The sequence below is a fragment of the Ornithorhynchus anatinus genome, chromosome X1 (assembly GCF_004115215.2).
Source record: "Ornithorhynchus anatinus isolate Pmale09 chromosome X1, mOrnAna1.pri.v4, whole genome shotgun sequence".
In the NCBI taxonomy this organism is placed as follows: domain Eukaryota; kingdom Metazoa; phylum Chordata; class Mammalia; order Monotremata; family Ornithorhynchidae; genus Ornithorhynchus; species Ornithorhynchus anatinus.
In genome coordinates, this window is record NC_041749.1 from 17,803,187 (window position 1) to 17,822,723 (window position 19,537).

General features: G+C 45.9%; 1 protein-coding gene across 1 annotated transcript in view; it reads left to right on the top strand.

The window, feature by feature from the left end:
- HTR4 (5-hydroxytryptamine receptor 4) overlaps nucleotides 1–19,537 on the top strand; it is a 303,493-nt gene that overhangs the window by 277,612 nt on the left and 6,344 nt on the right. The window lies entirely within an intron of this gene.

Below are 19,537 nucleotides of genomic sequence, written 5' to 3' on the forward strand. Positions count from 1 at the left end.
ATACTAATGATGGTATTTGTTAAGCATTTACTATGTGCCACACACTAAGTGCTGCGGTAGATACAAGGTAATCAGGTCGTCCCAAGAGGGGCTCACAGTCTTAATTCCCATTGTACAGATGAGGTAACTGAGGCACAGAGAAGTTAAGCAGCTTGCCCACAGTCACACAGCTGACAAGTGGCAGAGTTGGGATTAGAAACCACAACCTCTGACTCCCAAGCCCGGGCTTTTTCCACTAAGCCACGTTGCTTCTCTTGACAGACAAGCCTCAGTCCTGAAACTTCAGGATCAGAAATCTGGGAGGAGGAATTGATTAACGAGCTAGTAGACTGGGCAGAGCCTCTGATGGTCTCTCATCTCTGCCAGTCATGTGTTGGTATTTTTTGTTAAGCGCTTACTATGTGTAGAGCACTGTTCTAAGCGCTGGGGGAGATACAGGGTAATCAGGTTGTCCCAGGTGAGGCTCACAGTCTTCATCCTCATTTTACAGATGAGGTCACTGAGGCCCAGAGAAGTTAAGTGACTTGCCCACAGTCACACAGCTGCCAAGTGGCAGAGCAGGGATTCGAACCCATGACCTCTGACTCCCAAGCCCGAGCTCTTTCCACTGAGCCACACTGTTCCCACTGAGGAATAGAATGCAACGATCAGGTTGGTGGACCGGAGGGAAAGTGCACACGGTAGTTTTTATTCTTTTAATACGTAGCAGCCACCTACACAGCCAAAGGGACCACAACATTGTGGGACAAGTACTTCCATCTGAAACATCTTTGGAAGATCATCTCCGAGGTGAGTGCCATAGGAGAGAGTTAAGAAAAACTTGGCTTTTCACACCTTTCCTGGAAACTCGGGTTGGGTAGACGCCTGCTCAAGTCTGTTTCTGGAAAGCTACTGGAGCCATGTGAAATCCCCTCTTGTCTGCTGTGTGACCTTGGACGAGTCACTTCACTTCTCTGTCCCTCAGTTCCCTCATCTGGAAAATGGGGATGAAGACTGTGAGCCTCACGTGGGACAACCTGATGACCCCGTATCTACCCCAGCGCTTAGAACAGTGCTGCGCACATAGTAAGCGCTTAGCAAATACCAACATTGTTATTATTATCATCCAAACCTGTTGAACTGGAGAGAGGACACAATGAACCGAGACTGTCTCTGGTGTATACCTGAAGATGCAGGTGTATGTGTGCAAAATGAACGAGTCGCTTAGCTTACTTCTGCCTCAGTTTCCTCAGCTGTAAAATGGGCCTGTTGTCCTTCCTAGTTGACCGTGAGCTCCATGTGGGACAGGGCCTGCATCTGGCCTGATTAACTTGTATCTTTCCCAGTGCTTCGAACAATCTAGACACATAGTAGTGCTGAATGAATACCTTTAAGAAATGAGCGTAGTGGAGAGTGAAGAGGGGAAAGAGTGAGGGCAATTAGTCTTGGAATCCGGGCAGATTCATGTGTGAAAAATGTTCAGGTACAGGCCAGCGAGAGATCGCCGGTGAGTGGGCGGCACCTTTTCTAGGGGTCGAATGAAGGGAAGCCGGCACTCCAGGCTCGGAACGATCATTCCTATTAAAATATTCGAACCCAAGAAATCGAATACATTGAAGAACAGCTACAAGAACTTCTAAGGACTATGCTGGCACCTTCTGTTGGCCACAGACATGAATAATGGTTTGTAGTAGTCTGCGTCGTAACGGAGGATGATGAGATGGGAAGCATGCAGTGCCAATAAAAACTTCGGAGATCACTCAGGCCATTCATTCCTGCAGGAAGAGGAGTGTTGGATTTCTATGGAATGCAATTACCTGAAATCTTTCCCTTGTCAAGTCCAGCACTAAGGATCAGGAAAAGTAGTCTAGACCAGCAATCTACCAGCTGCAATGTTCTTCAAATGGATCATCAAACCTGCCTTTTACATTCAAAATTGTCCATTTTAAGTATAAAATCTAAAGATATCAAATCTGCTTCATAAATCTTTTCGGTCCGCTTTTCAAGCACTCATTGGATGCCCCTCGTTGTGACAATGCCTACGTGTTGCGGAATTCATTGGAAACCCGTTTCACACTGAAGAAATCTGGCCCTTTCACTCCCGCTGATGGGGTCGGTCACATCTGCACTCTCTGGTAGTTGTAATAATAATGATGGTATTTGTTAAGCGCTTACTATGTGCCAAGCGCCGTTCTAATATTAGAGTATATATTGAGCACTGACTGCGGTCAGCACACTGTACTAAACACTTGGGAAGTTCAAAACAGAGATGATACGTCCTCTGCCCATTGAACAGTGAAAAATCTTGCAGAGGCCTATAATCTACAAGTGATTAGCGCACCAAATACAGAAAATATTTAGAATGTAGTTTGTAGAGGCATACCCAAGAAGGAAAGGGGATGTTGGAGAGAATGAATGTGGTCTAGCGGATAGAGCATGTGTTGGGGAGTCAGAAAGACCTGGGCTTCTATCTCCGGGTCTGCCACTTTGCTGTGTGAGCTTGGGCAAGATAATCATTATTACCTAGTCTTCAGCCATCGGCAATTCCCACTGTCAACAAAACCAATCAACCATCTCTACCGCTCCCTAATCTTTACTGAAAGCCCTAGTCTTGCCCCTTACCCTAAACTCCAGTGACATTTTTCTCATTCGGATGAGGTGGTCCAAGCATTGATTTTATTTTTGGAAGCAGCAACAATTGGAATTTTTTAAACAATCTGGCCTTAGATCTTAGTTCTAGAAGTTTGCTGTTCTTTACCATAGGTTAGCCAATCCTGGTGGGATTGAGTAAGAATTTAGTAGTAAATGAGGGTAGTAAATTAGGGGATCTTGAAGCAATTGGGAAGAGTAAGCAAGAACCTCCTTACACTTCTGAAAAGCAGAGTGATGGGATAAGACTGGAGAGGGGAGAGGCTGGAGGCAAGGAGGTCAGTGAGGAGGCTGAAAGAGTAGGCAAGTTGGGTTTTGGCAACTGGGAAACAGTGGGGTCTAGTGGAAAGACCACTGGCCTGGGAGACCTGGATTTTAGTCCTGGTTCCACTCCTTGCCTATGTGACCTCGGACAAGTCACTCTTCTTTTCAGCACCTCATTTTTTCTCAACTGTAAAATGGGGATTTAGATGTGAGCCCCACGGCGGGACAAGCACTGTGTCCCACCTGATTAACTTGCGTCCATTCCAGCTCTTAAAACAGTGCTTGAAACAGTAAGTGCTTAACAGATACTATAATAATAATAATAGAAGAAGAAGAAAAACAGACAGCCACCTGAGGAAGATGTTTTGCCAGAATGGAGGCAGTCCCAGGAAGGAGGCTACTACAGTGGATTTGGAGAACTACATCAGAGGAAGAATACATCTGTTACTGTGTTGGGTAGTGAACAAGGCCATGATTTGAATAAGCTAGTTCTCCTCTCTGCTAAACGGGGATAACAGTTCCTACCTCCCAGGGATAGTGGAAGAATGGAACTTGGAAGAAATGTTTTCAGTTAACGCAGAGTCTACTGTTTTTTCCCCATTCACATCTGCTCGATGTGCACCTCTCAGCTCAAAGACACCAGGCCCTGAGGCTACAGTCACAAGCCTGAATACTATGATGTTGATTAATTAGGTCTCCTGGCCACCTGCCTTCTGGGTGAGATTAGTTATCCTATTTGGTTTCCTTTTGATTGGATCAGACTGCTTTTCTCTGGGCTTAGATGGGTGGAAAAATGACCAGGCAAACAGGCATGTTGTGACAGTTTTGACAACTCTATTAGGATTGGAGCGACACTGTAAAAATATAAGCAATTCCATAGCAGCTAAGACCAATAACTTCTCCAGCTCAGAATTGTGTCAACAAAGGATGGCATCTCGAGAAACAGTGTGATAATGTTAGATTCCAAGAAAGTAGCGTTTATTTCTTTAGATTAAATCTGGGGTCCCATGCTACATATCCATTAATCAGGATCACGATCAGGCATCCTGTATTCAAAAGTATCGAGGCACAGTGTGAATCATTCGTACTTATTGAGCACTTACTGTGTGCAGAACACTACACTAAGCAGTTGGGAGAGTACAGAGTTAGTAGATATGTTCCCTGCCTATAAGGAGTTTTTAGTCTAGAGGCAGGGGAACAGAGTTTAGAGGGTTATGGAGTTAGGAAGTCCACCCCAGATCCCATTAATCAACAAAATAATAGTGTTGGTATTTGTTAAGCGCTTACTATGTGCAGAGCACTGTTCTGAGCGCTGGGGTAGATACAGGGTAATCAGGTTGTCCCACGTGAGGCTCACAGTTAATCCTACAGATGAGGTAACGGAGGCGCAGAGAAGTTCAGTGACTTGCCCACAGTCACACAGCTGCCAAGTGGCAGATGCGGGATTCGAACCCATGACCTCTGACTCCCAAGCCCGGGCTCTTTCCACTGAGCCACGCTGCTTCCCCCCAAACCAACAACGAAACCAACAACCATCTCTATCGATCCCTAACACTTACTGCTGTATAGATTCCAGCAGCCTCTAGAGTATTACTATTATTTATTCATCATATTTATTGAGGGCTTACTGTGTGCAAAGCACTATACTAAGCACTTGGGAAGGTACTGTAAGCTCAATGCAGGCAGTGAATGTGTTTTTGATATTGTACTCTCCCAAACTCTTAGTACAGTAAGCGCTTAACAAATACCAACATCATTATTACTATTACGGTGCTCTGCACACAGGAAGCCCTCAGTAAATACGACCGACTGACACGATACCTCCAAACAGATGAGATAAACAATCAGGATAGGCTGGCTGTTTAAGGACACCTGAACAACAGGATTTGGGTTGAAATTATCCGCGTATTACTCTTATGCCCAAATTAAACCCACTAACCTTCCTTTTCATCTCTGTTGCAACTTGGAGGGAGAGCAGTAACTGGCCACACGTAAGTAGGTCTGCTCGAGTCCCCACGGCTAGAAGTCCAGCTCCATCCTCTGCCCCTTCCAGCTTTTAACTGCTCAGTGCCTACCGGAACTCAACTCCGACCTGAAGGGGCAGAGCTTTCCACCCTATTGGCCAAAATTGAAGCAGCGCGGCTCGGTGGCAGGAGCCCGGGCTTGGGAGGCGGAGGTCATGGGTTCGGATCCCGGCTCTGCCCCTTGTCAGCTGTGTGACCGTGGGCAAGTGATTTCACTTCTCTGTTCTACAGTTACCTCATCTGCAAGATGGGGGTGAAGACTGTGAGCCTCATGTGGGACAACCTGATGACCTTGTATCTACCCCAGCGCTTAAAAAGTGCTCGGCACATAGTAAGCGCTTAACAGATACCAAAAAAAAAAAATTCAGAATATTCTAAACCCCCCTGGAAGGGTGTGAAGGTGTCTGGACTGAATCACCTTCTGCCCTGGCTAACACTGATTAGGGGAAGTACCTTTTAGCATTCCTGACCTTGTCTTCTAATAGCTATTAAATTCTTTTCATTAGTGTCATCTTTCGGTTTGAAAGCCACCCTGCCGATGGCAAGGTGGTATCAAGCCGAGACTTTCTTGCTTGCTGGAACATTATATCCATGAAAATCCAGTGGTGCTTGGCCTCTGGGCAATTCGGTGTGGGTCTTGCTAGGACACCCTTGGCGAAGCAGGCAAAGGGTAACTCTCCCTTTCATCTCCGTAAAATGGAGATTCATTCATTCATTCGATCGTATTTATTGAGTGCTCACCGTGTGCAGAGCACTGTACTAAGCGCTCGGAAAGTACAATCCGGCAACCCAACGACGGGCTCACGGTCTAGAAGGGAGAGACAGACAACAAAACAAAACAAGTAGACAGGCGTCACTACCATCAGAATAGATAAACAGAACCAGAGATAAATGTGCATCATTAATAAAATCAATAGAGCAATAGATATGTACAAATATTTACAAGTACCGTGGGGAGGGTAAGGGGGTAGAGCAGAGGGAGGGAGTAATAATAATGTTAATGATTTGGGTATTTGTTAAGCACTTACTATGTGCAGAGCACTATTCTAAGCACTGGGGTAGATACAGGGTGATCAGGTTGTCCCACGTGGGGCTCCCAGTTTTAATCCCCATTTTACAGGTAAGATAACTGAGGTACAGAGAAGTGAAGTGACTTGCCCACAGTCACCCAGCTGACAAGTGGCAGAGCCAGGATTCGAACTCATGACCTCTGACTCCCAAGCCTGGGCTCTTTCCACCTGAGAGCCACGCTGCCTCTCTAGGGGCGATGGGCAGGGGAGGAGGAGCAGAGGGAAAGGGAGGGCTCAGTGAGCCTCATGTGGAACAGGGACTGTGGCTGATCTGATTATTTTGAGAAGCAGCACGGCCTAGTGGAAAGCGTCCGGGCCTGGGAGTCGGAGCTTGTGAGTTCTAATCCCGGCTCTGCCACATGAGTGCTGTGTGACCTTGGGCAAGTCACTTCACTTCTCTGTGCTTGTTAGCTCATCTGTAAAATGGGGATCAAGATTGTGAGCCCCATGAGGGACAAGGACTCTGTCCAAGCTGATGACCTTGTATCTACCCCAGAGTTTAGAACAGTGCTTGGCACAGAGTAGGCGCTTAACAAATACCACGATTAGCATTATTATTATTGTACCTACTCCTGGGCTAAGCTCTGTGCTGAGCGCACAGAAAGCCTTCAATAAATATTACTGTTAGAACAGAAGTGACGGCAATGGAGGTAGTCATGAAGAGGAAGAATTTACACCTTTGTAGATTTGGGAGAAAAAAAGATTTATTCATGCCTGAAGCCCATCAGATCTAGCTGAGGAAAATCATCCACAGAAACTGCAGACATTTTCAAACCCAGTTGACACTTGTCCTCACATCACCCCAGCGTGACTAGGAGAGTCTTGACGTTATGGATGGCTGAGAGAGGGAATTGTAGTGGACGTGGGTTTATGCCCCTACTTAGGTGTACAACTAAGGGTATTCATTCATTCATTCATTAGTATTTATTGAGCGCTTACTATGTGCAGAGCACTGTACTAAGCGCTTGGGATGAACAGGTCGGCAACAGATAGAGACGGTCCCTGCCGTTGGACGGGCTTACGGTCTGATCGGGGGAGACGGACAGACGAGAACGATGGCGATAAATAGAGTCGAGGGGAAGAACATCTCGTAAAAACCGATGGCGACTAAATAGAATCGAGGCGATGTACAATTCATTCACAAAATAAAGAGGGTAACGGAAATATATACAGTCGAGCGGACGAGTACGGTGCTGTGGGGATGGGAAGGGAGAGGTGGAGGAGCGGAGGGAAAAGGGGAAAAAGAGGGTTTAGCTGCGGAGAGGTAAAGGGGGGTGGCAGAGGGAGTAGAGGGAGAAGAGGAGCTCAGTCTGGGAAGGCCTCTCGGAGGAGGTGAGTTTTAAGTAGGGTTTCGAAGAGGGGAAGAGAATCAGTTTGGCGGAGGTGAGGAGGGAGGGCGTTCCGGGACCGCGGGAGGACGCGGCCCGGGGGTCGACGGCGGGACGGGCGAGACCGAGGGACGGCGAGGAGGTGGGCGGCGGAGGAGCGGAGCGTGCGGGGTGGGCGGTGGAAAGAGAGAAGGGAGGAGAGGTAGGAGGGGGCGAGGTGATGGAGAGCCTCGAAGCCTAGAGTGAGGAGTTTTTGTTTGGAGCGGAGGTCGATAGGCAACCGCTGGAGTTGTTTAAGAAGGGGAGTGACAGGCCCAGATGGTTTCTGCGGGAAGATGAGCCGGGCGGCGGAGTGAAGAATAGACCGGAGCGGGGCGAGAGAGGAGGAAGGGAGGTCAGAGAGAAGGCTGACACGGTAGTCTAGCCGGGATATAACGAGAGCAGGGACTGTGTCTACCAATCTATCATTCTGTATTCTCCCAACCAGTTAATTCAGTGCTCTGCTCAATACATACCATTGAATTATTGACTGATTTTCAAACTAAACTTCGTGAGATATAATAATAATGATGATGATCGTATTTGTTAAGCGCTTACTACGTGCCAAGCACTGTTCTAAGCACCGGGGTAGATAGAAGCTAATCAGGTTGGACACAATCCTGTTCCACATGGGGCTCACAATCTTAATACCCCTTTTCCAGGAGAGGGAATTGAGATGCAGAGAAGTGAAGTGACTTGCCCAAGGTCACACAGCAGGCAAGTGGCAGAGCCAAAATTGGAGCCCAGGTCCTCGGACTCCCGGGCCCGTGCTTTCCCCACCAGATAACGTTCATGTTCCGGGTGAAAGTGATGCCTAGGGTGAGGCAAATTATTAGTCACCAAGCAGAGCAGAACATCATCAGTGTTTCAACAAGTAATCAATCGATCAATGGTATTTATTGAGCATTTCCCATCTGCAGATACATGGAGATAAATTGGGACAAGAATTTTATCCTACACAAATGCTACAATCAGAGAAGGCAGTGTGATTGTATTGTTTTTCAGCGTCGTAGAAACTGTTTTAAACCTTGGACTTCTACTCTAGGTGGAGGGTTTAAACAAAGAACGTCGGATTTGGGGATCATTGGAACTTGTGCCCAGAGAAAGGCACCATGAGTGTGAATTCTCCGCTATCAGTAAGGGAGGCTACAGTGCTGCAAACATTTCAGAGGTGACTTTTTTTAAGGTCACTGTTAAACCAGAAACGGAGCCTTGGGATACCCTAATGAATCTCGAGCTTAGATTTCCCCAAAGTCCAGCTCTCTTTGGTTAGTGATGGGCTTGGAATAGTGATGGGTTTGGAAAAGTACAAAGCACCGAATCTAATTAAGAGGGGAAGATGAAAGATTCATAAAAGGGAACGTGCGAAATAACCTTTGCAAAATCAGTGTTTATGCTCGGAGATACAATCAAGAGGGAGCCACAGACTCACATTCATTCATTCGATCATATTTATTGAGTGCTTACTGTGTGCAGAGCACTGTACTAAGCGCTGAGAAGAGTATACTATAACAATAGACAGACACATTCCTTGCCCACAGTGAATTTACAGTCTAGAGAATAATAGTAATTATAGCATTTGTTAAGCCCTTCCTCTGTGCCAGGCACTGTACTAAAGTCTGGGATGGACTCAAGTAATTTATGTTGGACACAGTCCCTGTCCCACACGGGGCTCACAGTCTCAATCCCTATTTAACGGGTGAGATAACTGAAGCCCAGAGAAGTGAAGTGACTTTCCCACGGTCACACAGCAGACAAGTGAGGAGCCCGGATTAGAACCCATAACCTTCTGATTCCCAGGCCCAGGCTCTATTTGCTGACACACACACAGAAATGCACACACACACACATGTATATGTACACCCACACACATGTATATGTACACCCACAAATGCCTCTTCCCTGAAAAAATTCCAAGAATTTTAATTTGAGAAGAACAGAGGCACAAAGGGAGGGCGGGGGGTGTTTGTGGGGGTGGGGTGTTAATAATTAGTTTGGAATGTTTTTTAAGTGGGGAGACACAGTATGCCAATCCTTTTTTTTATGGTATTTGGTAAACACTTACTGTGTGTCAGGCACTATACTAAACGTTGGGGTAGATACAAGATACTGAGATCAGACACAGTTTATGTCATTCATTCATTCAATCGCATTTAATAAGGGCTTACTGTGTGCAGAACACCGTACTAAGCACTGGGAAAGAACAATACAACAGTAAACAGTGACAACGATGGGTCTCACAGTCTTAATCCCCATTTTATTGATGAGGTAATGGAGGCACAGAAAAGTTAAGTGACTGGCCCAAGGTCACATAATAATAATGTTGGTATTTGTTAAGCGCTTGCTATGTGCAGAGCACCGTTCTAAGCGCTGGGGTAGATACAGGGGAATCAGGTTGTCCCACGGGAGGCTCACAGTTAATCCCCATTTTTACAGATGAGGGAACTGAGGCACAGAGAAGTGAAGTGACTCGCCCACAGTCACACAGCTGCCAAGTGGCAGAACCGGGAGTCGAACCCATGACCTCTGACTCCGAAGCCCGGGCTCTTTCCACTGAGCCACGCTGCTTCCCCAGACAAGTGTTGGATGAAGGATTAGAACCCAGGTCCTCTGACTCCCAGGCCCATGCTCTTTCCGCTAGGCCATACCACTTCTCAACACCATTCCTCTCCCCGTCATGTAGAAACTCCTGACCATTGACTTTAAGGCATTCAATCAACTCTCTCCTTCCTACTTATCTACTCTCTTCTCGCACTTCACTCTAGCTCACATTTTTCATTTCTCTCAAGCTAACCTGCTACTGTACCTTGTTCTCGCCTCTCCCTTCACCCATGTCTTCCCCATGCCTTTCCTCCACCTGGAACTCTCTCCCCTTTCACATAATGATAAAAATAAAAACGATTATTCTGATATCTGCTGAGCTCTTACTATGTGCCAGACCCCGAACTAAGCACTGGGATGGCTGCAAGCAAATCGGGTTGGACACAGTCCCTGATGGGGTTTCGCTGTCTTAATCCTCATTTTATAGATGAGGTAACTGAGGCCCAGAGAAGTGAAGTGACTAGCCCAAGGCCACACAGAAGACAAGCGGTGGAGCCGGGATTAGAACACATGACCCCAGGCCTGCGCTCTATCCGCTAAGCCACTGCTTCACACCTGACAGACTGCAGATTTTCCCATCTTTAAAACCCACCTGAAATTTCATCTACCCCCAAAAATCTTCTCTGATAAATTTCTATTCTGACTTGGTTCTAATTGTCCAGTTGCCATTTCTGCACGTCTCTGCCGTCTAAGCGCTTGTGAACTCACATCCTCTCGCAGCACTCATGTGCACGTTTTACATACCCTATTACGAAGTACTAACTCGACTGGATTTTTCTGTAAATTATTTCACTGCCTGCCTTCCTTCCTGCCTGCCTTCATATGCGCGTTTTACATACCCTATTACGAAGTCCTAACTCAGTTGGATTTTTCTGTAAATTATTTCACTGCCTGCCTTCCCCATTAAATACAAGTTCCTTGAGGTCAGGGACCATGTCTAGTTTCTCTATTGAATTTGCCTAAGAGCTTAACGTAGTGTTCTGCAGCTCAATAAATATTATTGATTGGTTGACTGATTGGAAATTGGGGCTTTGTCCATGTGCATTACATTATCAATCACTGAATCAATAAATGGTATTTACACCAGGCTTATTGTGTGCTGAGCACAGTACTAAGGGAGTTAATCAATCATATTTATTGAGCGCTTACTATGTGCAGACTCTGTTCTAAGCACTAGGGAGAGTACGTTATAACAATATAAGCGAATCGGTAGACGTATTCCCTGCCCACAGCGAGTTTACGGTCTAGAGGGGAAGACTGTGTAACTATCCACTTTGTTTTGTTACTTATGTGTCATTTTCTTGTTTAGCAGATTAAAGTTTTCTTTCATTCCTTTCAACGGGGCCTCCTGCTCTTAAAAAAAAATCTTACCACCTCGGGTTTGAATTTTCCTAATCGATCCACCTTGTATTTTGGTAATGAAAATATTTTATTCCAAGAACCCCTTTGTGAACTATCCTATGCGTGTAGGTAGAAATAAATCCCTATTACTGCCTCCTTCTAATGGGACTCTGGGTGCAATGCATTACTAAGCACTCTGCCGCTCTATTATGAAGCTACTAATTATCAGCTCTGAATGCTGCACTAATTGCTAAGTGAATGAATCGTAGGCCAAAATATTCAGGTAATTACAGTACATAATGTAACTCCAAATTTAATATTAATGAAAGAAAAATGGATATAGAAAAACAGCATTAGAAAGAGAAAAATAGGCATTTTTGCTGTCGTTTGGGAAACATGGACGAGACCGTGAAAGGGACTTGGGCCGGGTCCCCTGCTCTGACCAAGTCAGTGTGTGCTTTTCAATGACGGGAGCTTGCAGGTACGAACCGTTAAGAGATTTTCTCTTTAATGGAGATTGCGTCTGCGTGACAAAGAGAAGTGGAAGATTGAGACTATTATTCGGGTAATTCAAAATAATAAAATGGCAGTTTTTTTGCCTTGGTTACGAAGATGCTCCGGGCAAGAATATTCAGGCCAAAAAGGGTCAGGCTGAGACTCTCTTGGGCACTTGCTACTCTGTACTCTCCCGAGCACTTAGTACAGAGCTCTGCATACAGTAAGCGCTCGGTAAATATGATTGATTGATTGAATGAGGTTCGATTTTGCTCCCCAGGGGATAAAGAGCCTATGATTTTATCCGTGGCTTCGGAAACCAGGAAACCAGGGTTCTAGTCTCGGTTGGGTAAGTGGGAGGTTGGCGTCTGGTGCTATGCCATCCCAGGCGAAGGGCTGTGACCAAAGGAGCGCCTAAAGCATTCTGTGAGGTGGACGGGGCCCGCGTGAATCCTGAAAAAGGGCCAGCAGTCGTAGGCAATGAAGGGCACCGCGGTTACCAAGGCAACCGCCTACTAGGTTGTGACACTGTGGCACAGCGTCGATGCCAGACTGTTGTCAAGAAATAGTGTGGCCTAGTGGAAAGAGCATCAGCCTGGGAATCAGGGGACCCGGGTTCTAATCCTGGCTCTGCCACTTGCCTACTGTGTGAGGATGGGCAAGTTGCTTCACTTCTGTGTGCCTCAGTTTTCTCATCTGTGAAATGGGGATTAAAAGCCTATTCTCCCTACATCTTAGATTGTGAGCTCCCTACAGAACAGTGACTGTGTCTGACCTGATGATCTTGTGTCTACCCCAGGCTTTGGAGAAGCAGCATGGAACAGTGAATAGAGCTTGGGCCTGGGAGGCAGAAGGTCATGGGTTCCAATCCCGGCTCCACTGCTTAATAATAATGTAATAATGATGTTGGTATTTGTTAAGCGCTTACTATGTGCAGAACACTCTTCTAAGCGCTGGGGGAGATACAGGGTCATCAGGTTGTCCCACGTGAGGCTCACAGTCTTCACCCCCATTTTACAGATGAGGTAACTGAGGCCCAGAGAAGTGAAGTGACGTGCCCACGGTCACACAGCTGACAAGCGGCAGAGCCGGGATTGGAACCCCTGACCTCTGACTCCCAAGCCCGGGCTCTTTCCACTGAGCTACTTGTCTGCTGCGTGACCTTGGGCAAGTCACTTTACTTCTCTGTGCCTCAGGTACCTCATCTATAAAATGGGGATTGAGACTGTGAGCCCCACGTCGGACGGGGACTGCGTCCAACCCAATTTGCTCGTATCCACCCCAGCGCTTAGTACAGTGTGGCACATACTAAGCACTTAACAAATACCACAGTTATGGTCATTATTAGTACAAAGCACGTAGTAAGCACATTGCAAATATCACAGTTATTATGTCACTTAGGCTGTCAGTGGATTTCACATATAATAAACCTTTTCCCGAAACTTTGGGGAAACCACGCCTTTGCTCTTTTATACACACCCTATTTATCACTTAATTAATCAACCAGTCAATGATATTTCATGAGCGCTTACAGCGTGGTTTAGCGGCAAGAGCACCGGCTTGGGAGTCAGAGGTCCCGGGTTCTAATCTCGACTCTGCTCCTTGGCAGCTGTGTGACTTTGGGCAAGTCGCTTAACTTCTCTGTGCCTCCGTTACCTCATCTGTAAAATGGGGTTGAAGACTGTGAGCCCCAGGGATGATCTGAGTGTCTTGTATCCACCCCAGGGCTTAGAATAATGCTTGGCACATAGTAAGCGCTTAACAAATATCATTCTTTTAGACTGTGAGCCCGTTGCTGGGCAGGGATTGTCTCTATCTGTTGCTGAATTGTACATTCCAAGCGCTTAGGACAGTGCTCTGCACACAGTAAGCGCTCAATAAATACGATTGAATGAATGAATGTGCAGAGCACCCTACTAAGCACTTGGGAGGGTACAAAACAGCAGAATTAGCAGACACGTCCCTGGCCCATAACAAGCTTAGAATCTAGAGATGATTTTCCAGCTTAGAGACTGTAAGTATTCAGTAAGACTTAAGCATTCACCTAACTATCCACTTCCCTCCTCCCTTTCCGCAACTTAATTTAGCATCTGCGCGCTGGTGTCCAGATCCCCTAGTCGTAGAGAAAATTGCATTCTACTATTTCTTTATATTCGTTCTGATTTGCATGTATCTTGAAGCCACACTGGTGTCCTATCCAGTTTCGAGCTGCCCCAAGGACACACCAGGCTGGTCGTTAATGGTATTTGTTTAAGCGCTTATGATGTGCCAGGCAACTGTTCTAAGCACTGGACTTAGGCTAAGAAGCTAAGGCTAAGCTAAAGCTTCTTCATTAAGCTTTCTACTTCAATCAGTCATATTTATTGAGCATTAAATGTGTACCCAGCACTGTATTAAGTACTTGAGAGAATACAATATAACAGAGTTGGTAGACACGCTCTCTGCCCGCAAGGAATTTACTGTTTAGAGGCGACTGAATATTTCCATTTTATCTTGTCAGAGTGGACGACGTGCTACTCAGGTAACAGAAGTTAATGACAACATCCTTTGATAGTTTTTACCAGGTGTGGGTTGTTACACAGCCTCAATCTTCTTCAGTCTCCGCTGTCAAACTGCAGCACTTGGTTGACTCTGGAAAGTGATTCCATGGTCTGCAGGTCTTTTTGAATATGTGTTCCCAGGTTTGTGTTTTGGTTCCGGGCAGAAAGGGGCTTTGAAGATACGTATGTGCACCTGTGACAAATAGAAATCTTCAAAACAGTTCCAAGAGAAAAATGGAGAAGCAGCGTGGCTCAGTGGAAAGACCCCGGGCTTTGGAGTCAAAGGTCATGGGTTCAAATGCCGGCTCTGCCATTTGTCAGCTGTGTGACTGTGGGCAAGTCCCTTCACTTCTCTGTGCCTCAGTTACCTCATCTGTAAAATGGGGATTAAGACTGTGAGCCCCACGTGGGACAACCTGATTCCCCTGTGTCTACCCCAGCGCTTAGAACAGTGCCCTGCACATAGTAAGCGCTTAACAAATGCCAACATTACATTATTGGTTATTACATTACCAATAATGTAATGTTGGCATTTTTTTATTATTTTTTTTTATTCCCCTGTATCTCCCCCAGCGCTTAGAACAGTGCTCGGCACATAGTGAGCGCTTAACAAATACCATAATTATTATGAATGGGTGTTCCGGCCTTGAGTAGCCATTTATTGACATCACAGCACTACTCTAATTCAGGACAAAATGCTGTTGATCACATAGGGCCCAGATAATAGTAATTGTTGTATTCGTTAAGCACTTACTATGTGCTAGACACTATACTGAGAGGTGGGATGGATACAAGCAAATCGGGTTGGACGCAGTCCCCGTCCTACTTGGAGCTCACAGTCTCCATCGCCATTTTACAGATGAGGTAAATGAGGCCCAGAGAAGTGAAGCGACTTGCCCAAGGTCACAGAGCAGACAAGTGGTGAAGCCCGGATTAGAACCCCTGGCCTTCTGACTCCCGGGCCCCGGCTCTATTCACTAGGCCACACTTCTTCTCAGTGATGAGTAGCAAGAGTTTCAGTAGGTGACCGAAATCTCAGGAGAAACCCGATGCTGAAACCAACCATGAAGTGACTGTGTGGGCTTGGGAGGTTGAACCCTTGAAATAGGCAACTGAAATCCAGCCAGTTTAGAATCGTACAGTTTTTGCATCGGTTCAGCAGAGTTAGAGAAGTAAAAGGCCCTCATTTTCCAGTCAATGCCGATTTTAGAGAGCAAGCAGATAATTTCCCAAGAGGTGTCAGCGGCCAGGGATCGGGCTGGGCTCTCCGCACTGGGAGAGGCCTTGTGAGCTCCTGAATTAGCCCCTCTACATGCTTGATTTTTCGCCACATCTTCTCTAGGCCAAAGCAGTGATTTTCTGGGGGGAGAAATGGAAATGAATTTAGAGGGGCAGGAGGGCAGAAAGCAAAGCAAAGGGAGGTAAGAGAAGCTGCTGACGTAAGGAGTGACGAGAAGGCGGTGAGAAGGAGCGTGGCTTAGTGGATAGCGCCCGGGCCTGAAAGTCAGAAGGTCATAGATTCTAATCCCCTCTCCGCCACATGTCTGCTGCGTGACTTTGGGCAAGTAACTTCACTTCTCTAGGCCTCAGTTACCTCATCTGTAAAATGGAGATTTAAAGTGTGAGCCCTATGTGGGACAGGAACTGTGTCCCATCTGACTGACTTGAATCTACCCCAGCACTTAGAACGGTGCTTGGCACATAGTGAGTGCTTAACAAGTACCAGAATTATTATTAATTACTATTATTTATTCTTGGCTAGAGTGTAGACTTCCAGCATGGACTTTACTGCTCTCAATAACTGCCACGGCTCCTCACTTGGCTCCGGCAGAGCGGGCGTCCCACGGTCTGTTCAGAGGTGACCCGCAGCCGGCCGCTGAAAGTCTCGATCTACTACCCAGAAGGTCGGAGGCCACGGGTATTTATTACCTGCGCTCCTTGGCTATTCCAGCTTCTGGCCTCCACTTAACTAATCTCCCCCACCCTCTTCCTTCGCACTTAATTTGATCAGCACGGGGACGAGGGACATCTTCCGTATTCCCGGCTTGGGCTGTCCGTCTAGCGGTTTGGGTTGTGGGGGCAGAATCCCCCTCAAACACACTTCCTAGTTCTGCCTTGCTGGCTGGGGTAGTTAAGAGATAGCATTTGACCTTGAGATGGTGGGTCCCCCCGGTTCACCTTGGGACAAAAAGTAGCTCAACTCCTCTGTGCTGCATTTACCTCATCTGTAAAAAGGGGATTAAGGCTCTGAGCCCCAAGTAGGACAGGGACTGTGTCCAACCCGATTTGCTTATATCTACCCCAGCACTTAATACAGTTCCTGGCACCTAGTAAGCGCTGAACAAATACCGCAATCGTTATTATCGTTATTTTTATTCTGGATAGAAGATAATCAAGTCACCCCCCCCTTCACCTCTCCGCAGCTAAACCCTCTTCTCCCCCTTTCCCTCTCCTCCTCCCCCTCTCCCGTTCCACCCCCTCAGCACCGTTTATATCTTCATCACCCTATTTATTTTGTTTAATGAGATGTACATCACCCTGGTTCTATTTATTTGCCATTGTTTTTATGAGATGTTCTTCCCTTTGACTCTATTTATTGCCATCGTTCTTGTCTGCCCGTCTCCCCCGATTAGACCGTAAGCCCGTCAAAGGGCAGGGACCGTCTCTATCTGTTGCCGACTTGTCCATTCCAAGCGCTTAGTACAGTATTGTACTGTACTAAGTACAGTATCTGTACAGAGTAAGCGCTCAATAAATAGTATTGAATGAATGAATGAAGTCAGATACAGTCCCTGTCCCAACTGGGGCTCTCAGTCTATGTAGGAAACAAATAATAATAATAATAATGTTGGTATTTGTTAAGCGCTTACTATATGCAGAGCACTGTTCTAAGCGCTGGGCTAGAGACAGGGTAATCAGGTTGTCCCAGGTGAGGCTCACAGTTAATCCTCATTTTACAGATGAGGTCACTGAGGCACAGAGAAGTTAATGGACTGGAGTGTCTTTATTTTATACCTAGAGAATTTGGGGACTCTTAAAAACTTTAGAGAAGGGTAGTGTTGTGCTCTGATTGACATTTTAGTTGGGCAAAGTTGCCTTTGTCTGCTGTGATTCTCACTCTATATTAGACGTTTGCTTTATTGCTTCCTTTGACAGATAAAGGAAGCCAAGATAAACAACTACTTTCTGTGACAGTTTTCTCTTTACAAGAGGCTGTAGATTAGAAGACTGTCAGCTCGGCTCAATAAGGAGACTAGCTGGAGTAGGTTAGCACCTCTCCTGGAGAGAGGCGTTTAGTAGAACGGTGATAGCATTAGCTTCTCAACTCAACTGAAGCTTGATTTTTAAAAATGACTTCCAGATGCTTGGATCTGGATAATTGATGACAAGATGTGCATGAAATTGAGCTCGATTTAAATGCAATTAACATATTGAATGAAACTGTGCTGGAATGAGAAAATAATAAACACTTGTCAAGAAGGAAAGAGGAAAATTTAGATTGAGATTCTGCTACACAATATTTAAAATCAACATCTCTGTTTGATTCATCTGAATGATTTACTGTTCTGAATGACATCAAAAAGAACCGCTGTTACAAATGTAGCTTGGGGAAACTGCGTTTCCTGACTCTCTGGGTGTTTCGGTGAGCTCCGTTCTTTGATGTTACCGAACCCCCAAATCAAACTAAATTACAGGAGTGTGCTGATACGGCAGCTACGAATACGTTACTGCTCTCTCACATGCAAACTCAGTTTGGCATTCTTCCCCAGAGGCTCTGACGTATTCTCTCCCCCCGCAACCGAAGGAAAAAAACCCAATCATTCATTCGATCAACCAACCCGGGCAGTGATATTTATCGAGCACTCAGTCTGTGTTGAGCCCTGGGAATGTCGAGCATTATGATTGAGTTGGTAGACATGATCCCTGCCCACAAGGAGCTTACAGTCTATAGAGTGAGACTGACATTAACATTAATTGCAGATGGAGTGAACAAGTTTGGGAGGTGGGTAGTGGCTGATCCGAGGGCAGAGGCGGGCGAAGGAAGGCCTGAGGGAGGGAGAAAAGTTTCTATAGGAGATGGCATAGAAAGAAAAGCCTGGCCATGGCGCCCAAAAGGAGCTATGCCAGGGTGCTATAAATCAGGCCAGTTGACTGCAATGTCTGTACCGTGTCAGGAGTCTATACTTCAAATGGGAAGAAAGTGGCTGAAACATGTTTAAAATAGGGGAGGGGATTTGGGGGTTTTTACCCTACTCGACCAAGTATTTATAACAGTGCTCTACACTTAGTAAGTTCTTTCCTCCAAGATATTTGCAAGATCCACCCCTTCCTCCCCTCCCAAACAGCTGTATTTCTGATTTGACTGTTTATCAACCTTCTGTCTCCCCCTCTAGAGTATAAGCTCATTGTGGGCAGGGAATGTGTCTGTTACCTTGTTATAGTGCCCTCTCCTAAGCGCTTAGTACAGTGCTTTGCACGCAGCAAGCGCTCAATAATCTGCACACAGCAAGTGCTCAATAAATACGATAGAATGACTGGCTGACAGAAAGTGCTCAATAAACCACAGTGATGAATGGATTGGTCATATTTCGACCCCTGAATCATTCTTTGGAAAATTCATGTTACACTGAAAAAAATCCGATTTTTTAAACTGGGTGTATGTTTTTCTGAACACTTTGCCAAAACAAACTTGTCAGCCTATAAATCCAATTCAGTTCTGAAATGGCCAACTGAAGTCATTTTAGTGTGTTTGTGTGATGGATTGACTATATCCACAGTCCTCTAAACTGTAAGTTCATTGTGGGCAGGAAATGTGTCGGTTTATTGTTCTATTGTACTCTCCCAAGTGCTTAGTGAAGTACAGTATATGCTTGATAAATACGATTGACTGACAGTATTTTGGAATGTGATTTCCCAGAAGTTTGGTCATTTTTAAGCTCATCAACTTTTTTTTTCTATTTCTGGGAGATTTCTCCTTCCCTCACGGTAAAAAGGATCTGGAGTTTCCTTGTGTAACTGATCTCCAGTGGATTTAGATGCGAAGTTTGGAAAGTGAAGCTGGAGTGTGGCATCTTACAATTCCACAAGTTTGCCTTGACATCGCTATGTGTGCAAACGAGTAGCTGTGTTGTAAAGCATTTGTTTAGTCATTCGTGGCACTTAGGATTATTGGAAAGGAATGAAACTACCGAAGCACCACCTGCCAT